The sequence below is a fragment of the Mesocricetus auratus genome, unplaced genomic scaffold (assembly GCF_017639785.1).
Source record: "Mesocricetus auratus isolate SY011 unplaced genomic scaffold, BCM_Maur_2.0 Super-Scaffold_100014, whole genome shotgun sequence".
In the NCBI taxonomy this organism is placed as follows: Eukaryota; Metazoa; Chordata; class Mammalia; order Rodentia; family Cricetidae; genus Mesocricetus; species Mesocricetus auratus.
The window spans coordinates 42,710,701-42,716,700 of NW_024429197.1; positions in this window are offsets into that span (position 1 = coordinate 42,710,701).

A 6,000-nucleotide genomic window follows, 5' to 3' on the forward strand; every position below is an offset into this window, starting at 1 on the left:
AGGGAAACAGTAGAGAAGTGGCTGGGGTCAGGGGAGAGAAGAAGTGTGATGAGGGCTGTAAAGACAGGAGGGACGGGAAGCTTGGTTATGATGTAAAAACAGGAAAATAAATGAATAAAAATTAAAAAGAGATAAGTATTTAAAACACTGTTAGAAATTAGTTGTATTGTTTAAGAAAATGTCAGTAGTAGGTTCTGCTCTCCAGTCTATGGTCTCCCTGGCCTTTGGCAGTTGACTATGTTTATAGTCCTGGGCATAAGTTCCCTTTTAATGAATGGGCTATAACTATTACAGCACTTTGATATATTGCTGGAATGGTCATTGTTTATAGGCTTGATTTCTGAGTAGGGCTTTTCTCCCTTGGCAGCACATATAGCACATTCAGAGACTATGAAAGCTAGTCTTCAGGCAGGGGAAATCTAGATCAATGCCAGTTCAATTCATCCATGTCCTTTTTCTGAAACATGTGCTGTTTTCAGCAACAGGGTCTACCCTCCAATTTCTGGAAAGCAGCTAAGAGCAATGGCAAGAACCTGTACTGTTTGGGGAGATCTCTTGGACTTCCCTAACAACTCAAAGGGAGGTTTTGGGTGTTGTTAGGAAGTCTGTAGCTCTTGGAGCAAATATTATCATCCTGTGTGACACAACTACCCAATTATACACACAAACACACACACACACTTATGCAAGTGTATTTTATGTAAAATTAAATAAATACATATATTTAATATTTATAGTATAATGTGTTTATCTATGACTTTTTAAAATTTTTTTCAAGACTTTGTAGACAGGCTGGCTTCGAACTCACAGAGATTCACCTACCTCCAGAGTGCTGACATTAGAGGTCTGTGCGCTACCACCACCTGGCTTAAAAATACTCTTACGTTATTATCTCCCCACACCTGAAACCTATGTTTAATCCCCAGGACCCATGTGGTAAAAGGAGAGGACTGATTTCCTGAAGTTGTTCTCTGACCTCCATTCACATACTGTGACATGCAGGCACACATGTACACATGCATGCTCCCACAACCTCCCCAACACACAAATAAATGTAATACAAAATTTAAATCTTTTGAAAATGTGTCATATATTCAGTGATTTGAATAGAGTTATTTTCCTTCTATGTTGTTCGGGGTCATATCTACTTTATTAATGACTCTGTACCTATTTCCTTAAACAGGGCTTAGCATAAACCAAAGACCCAAATATATCTGAGACAAGACTGGTGGTTTGGCAGCAAGGCATAATGTGTTAAAAATCTTAAGAGATATTAAAGACCTAAGGAGCTAAAAGAGGTATAAGAAACATCTGGTTCAAAGGAATCTACAATTTAAGAAAGAGAACAGACCCTTGAGCCTAGCTTCAGGGAATAGACATGGGTCATTAAAGCCTAAGAGGAGACAGCAAAGTTGATTTTTCAGGTTGAGGGATTGAATAATTGGCAGTATCCATTTATTGTGCTTTTGTGGGGCCCTATGACTTGGCACCTTTGAGAAAGTTAGTTCTGTTTTAAGAAAAGTTTAATTGCAGGGATCAGCAGCTGGTACCTTAAATACCAGAGGCTGGCATTGTTTCATAGTAAATGGTAGTGACAACCACTTAATTGTATATTTACAAACACATGGTGTTTCATGGAAACTCCTTGATAATTACACAGTTACAAGCGTTAGTGCAACCAAGTTGTCTCTTGATAGCTGCGCAATTAACTTGTCAGCTCAGCCAAAAGGGCTGAAGTGGAGAAGTCTGGAACACAGACTTCTTTTCTTAGTGTCTAGGCTTTCAATGTCAAGAGTGGGACTCTTCCCTACTTCCCTAAAATCTCTAAGCCTCTTCCTGTCTCTATGACCTTTTAACACCTTAGTCCTTGTGGAAATTTTGATAGACATCATTGACAACCCCAGAGACCCTACTGCATGCTTGGCCCTGGGAAATTTTACCGTTGCTGCCTGACACAGGTTGGCATACAAAAGGAGGAGGGTTCTTGCTGATAGTTCTGGAATGACTACACCTCCAGTCTATCTCAGTTTCATGCTTTGTAAGTGACATGATGATGCCTAACAAGGTGATGGTTAGGGTAACAGATACTGGGAAGGCTGAGGTAAAATGAGTGTTCAGTCAATTGGAACCCATCTCATTGCCTCCTAGCTCCAAATAGTCTTAACTGATAATTCTCTTCACCAAAACAGCATGGTGATAAAGTTCCTTCCCAGAAATGTAAACAATGTCTATCTTTCCTACTAAAGTCCTGACAACTGAGGAATGACTCCAACAAAGTTTACCCTGAGGAGCCAATAAGCTTATTGGGTTGACTTACAGAATATATATGAGGGTAGCATATATTTGTTTCCCCTCAAAATGCTACACTAGAATGTCTCTCTCCAGCTTTTCCATGGCTACATAGATGGAGCACACCTGCCTCCATCTTTGCTGGCCTATATACTCTAAACCCTCCCTGAGACCATGTGAAATTAGGGGGGAATGTAACACAAAAAGTGGTATGGGGTGACTGGATATGCAAGCGAAGGTTCCATGATCCTCCCTCCCCTTCATCTATGGGGGATTGTTAACAATCAGCAAATCCAACTGGGATACTATTTAAGTGGGCACAGCTGAACTGTCAAAGATGTAGATTGCTTTGCTCAGAGAACAGCCAGGTACAGCAGACCTCAGAAAAACATCTCCTTAAACATTTTAGCAAATCTGGATAAATGTTGAATTAAAGTAAATATCTTTGGTTTTAATTATTATCAATATTAAAATTTAAATGAATTTACTAGATAAATTACCTATTTTCAAAATATATTGGAATTGATGGGTTTGCCAAGTATCTCCCAAAATAATTGAAATGGTAGATACAAACTTGTTTGTTTACAAATTTACAAAATAAAGGACCACACTAAATTCTGAGTCAAAATATGCAGAGCCTGTATGTGTAAAGTACAGATGTTGGGAGTCAAGGCTCATACATATCCATGTCACATTCCCTCTCACTCAGTTACAAAGTCTCCATTCATCTAGGTCTTTACCTAGAAACTAGCACAATGAGCAAGTGTGAAGACACAAACAAAATAGTTGGGGACAATACAGATCGCTTCCAGAAAAGATAAGGTTGTATGAGCTGAGACAGATGAAATGACACCCATGTTAGTGACAGTAAAATAAGTCAGAGCTATTGAAACTCTTACTTCTGGCCACCACCGTGGATTTTAGCAGCACTTCCTTGCCTCGTTACCCCAAACCAAGCTAAATATGGTACCATCAAAACTAGCCATCCAGGGTTAAATTACTTTTCTGTTATTATTAGCTAACATATGACAATGAAAATAGCATGTCTGAGAAGAATATGAACAGCTATAAGCTCCTCGAGTCATCGCTCTTGCTTCCCATCATAAGAACATGGTAAGACCCTATTGAAGACATCACTCACTTTGGATGCCAGGACAAAGAGAAATCAAACTTGAGCTGTCCATAAAATCCCTCCCAGCTGACTATCACAGTGCTGGTAGGTGGTATGGTGGAGAAAGGATATTAGTGGTCTTCTCCAGCACTGGACCCTGCATAGTACAATACTGACCAACCAGATAATATGTGCCCATTGGTGAAATAGTGACATGAATGTTATGTGCTGCCTTCTGACTGGAGTTGAAAAAAAAAAAAGCCTGCTCCGCAGAAGGGATCACATATTTGGAACTAAAAATAAGGTCCAAAGCCCATGGTTAAAGAGATCATAGACCCTAGAGTGAAACCTGGTATTGTTATTTTGCTAGCTAGTCACATTTACAACTTGCCTTCTAATTATGCTTATATCCAGAGACTTGGTTTGCTCTCAACCTTAGTCAAAGAACTTTTTTTTTTTTTACAGTAGATAGCCAACAGTCAATGAAGATTCCTAAGTAGTCAAATTCCCAATAATAAATCAATGTTAGTGCTCAGCTATAAATGGGACACCTTTATCAATGCCTGCGCCCTTCCCTCAAACTCAGGAAACAACATGGAAGAAGACACAGAAAGCATGTAAGAGCTGGAGAATGGGGTGACTACTGTCAAACTCTATATTTGGAGCCTATACCATGATCGCACTGTAGCTGTGGTTACATTAAGATGAAGCCAGTCAAAGTTCCAGTATGAATGTGGGAGTGGTTTTAACAGCTGATATTTAATAGGAGAGGGAGAATAATTCTCTGAGAGTACAACTGCTGGATGTTATACATAGTCTAGTTGATGGTTCCCCACCCATGTATATAAGCACAGAACTAATGACACTCACTGAGTCTTTTTTTTTAAGGAGGACATAAAGTTGCAATAAAGATGTGTTCAGAGGGATCCAAGAGGAATTGGAGGAGATAAAAGAAGATATATAATTATATTAATATTTAGCCAAATCCCTTTATTTTAAAATAATATTTGTATCTTTTGAACGTATTATACATAAGTTTATACAAAGTATATAGATTATATATATCCACCACTATCTTTAACTGATTTCTCCTATGGTCTCCCAACTTACCTCCCCCAACTTCGTGTCTTTTTTATCATTATTATAAAACACTGAGTCCAACTAGTACCACATTTATGCGCATGAATATACAGCAATCCTGAGTATAAGCAAACTACTGGCAGCCATATCCACAAAGGAAGTGACAATACCTTCCATAGTAGAAAATAGTTCTTACACTTAGGGGTGGGCCTCAGGTATCCATGCCTTGCCCATGCAGAATTCTAACTAATTTTATCTCTCGCAGGTTTTGTGTTGGCCACCCAAGCTGCTGGGAGCTGACATGTTCAACTGCCGTGTCCATTCAGAAGTCTGCATTTCACAGCTCTACTCCCCATCATGATGACTTTCTTATTGTTTCAGCTTCCTCTTCTGTCAAGTTTCCTGAGCTTTGGATAGAGGGAGGTTGATACAGGTTGATACAGATACACAGCTGGACACCCCTTTTTTTTGCACTCAGCACTTTGAACAGCGAGGAAGCTCTACACTGGCCACTTTCTACTGCAAAAGAAGTTTCCTTGACCACCTCTGAAGTCTATGATCACCACTTTGGGGCTTTTGACAAGGTTTACAATACCAGACATAAAATCACTCTTGTGAAACCAGCCTTATATCTAATCTAATCAAGAAGCAGTTTATTACCTCCCTGTCATGCCACTTTCGAACCAGTATATACATCAAGACAGCATTAAAGTGTTGTAGCACGCAGGGTCCAGAGATAGGTAAGACCACTGATGTCTTTTATCCCCCAGTAGCCTTTATTGTATCTTCTGGCATGATGTAAGCTAGCCATTAATGAGAGTTTCCGTTCAAGATTAATTTCTCATCCAAAGTGAGTGTTATCTTCAGCAATGGGATCTTACTGTCTAGTTATAGTACATAAATGGAGCAGTGGCAGTAGCTTACTCTGTTTTGAATGCTTTGAGGACTCCCTGATGAATAACTAATAGGGAAATACTCTGTGCCTTGAAAGAAACATATTTTGTAGACTCATTCAAGCACTTAATTCTGTTACTAACATAGGAAAAACACAGTTGCTGATCTTACTTTGAGCATGGGGAAATTCGAACATGAGTAACTCATAGAATTTTCCAGAAAGCTCACTCCATGAAGAAATATGAATGAGATCGGTGCATTAGCTGATTGCCCCCAAAGTCCAATGTGCTTCTTCAACCCTGCAAAGGAAGACTTACTGACAAGGGAAATAATCAGAAACAATACCCTTTAATATCCCATTGAAGGTATTGTGTGGTTGTGATAGAGCAAGTGTCCAAAATCCTTGCTTGGACATGTAAGTACCAAAGAAAATATAATTTAAAAATGGAGGCCGCCATTTATTCTGATTACTTCTCTGACTATAGCATCTTTCATGGCTCCTATCCAGATGTTGAGGTACACCTTCAAATTCCTGCCATTCATGTGTGCTTTGGTTATTGTCTGATAGAAATTTTGTATGGAGTCTAGCAAATCCCTGTAGGACTGAGCTCAGAACCAGTCTCCAG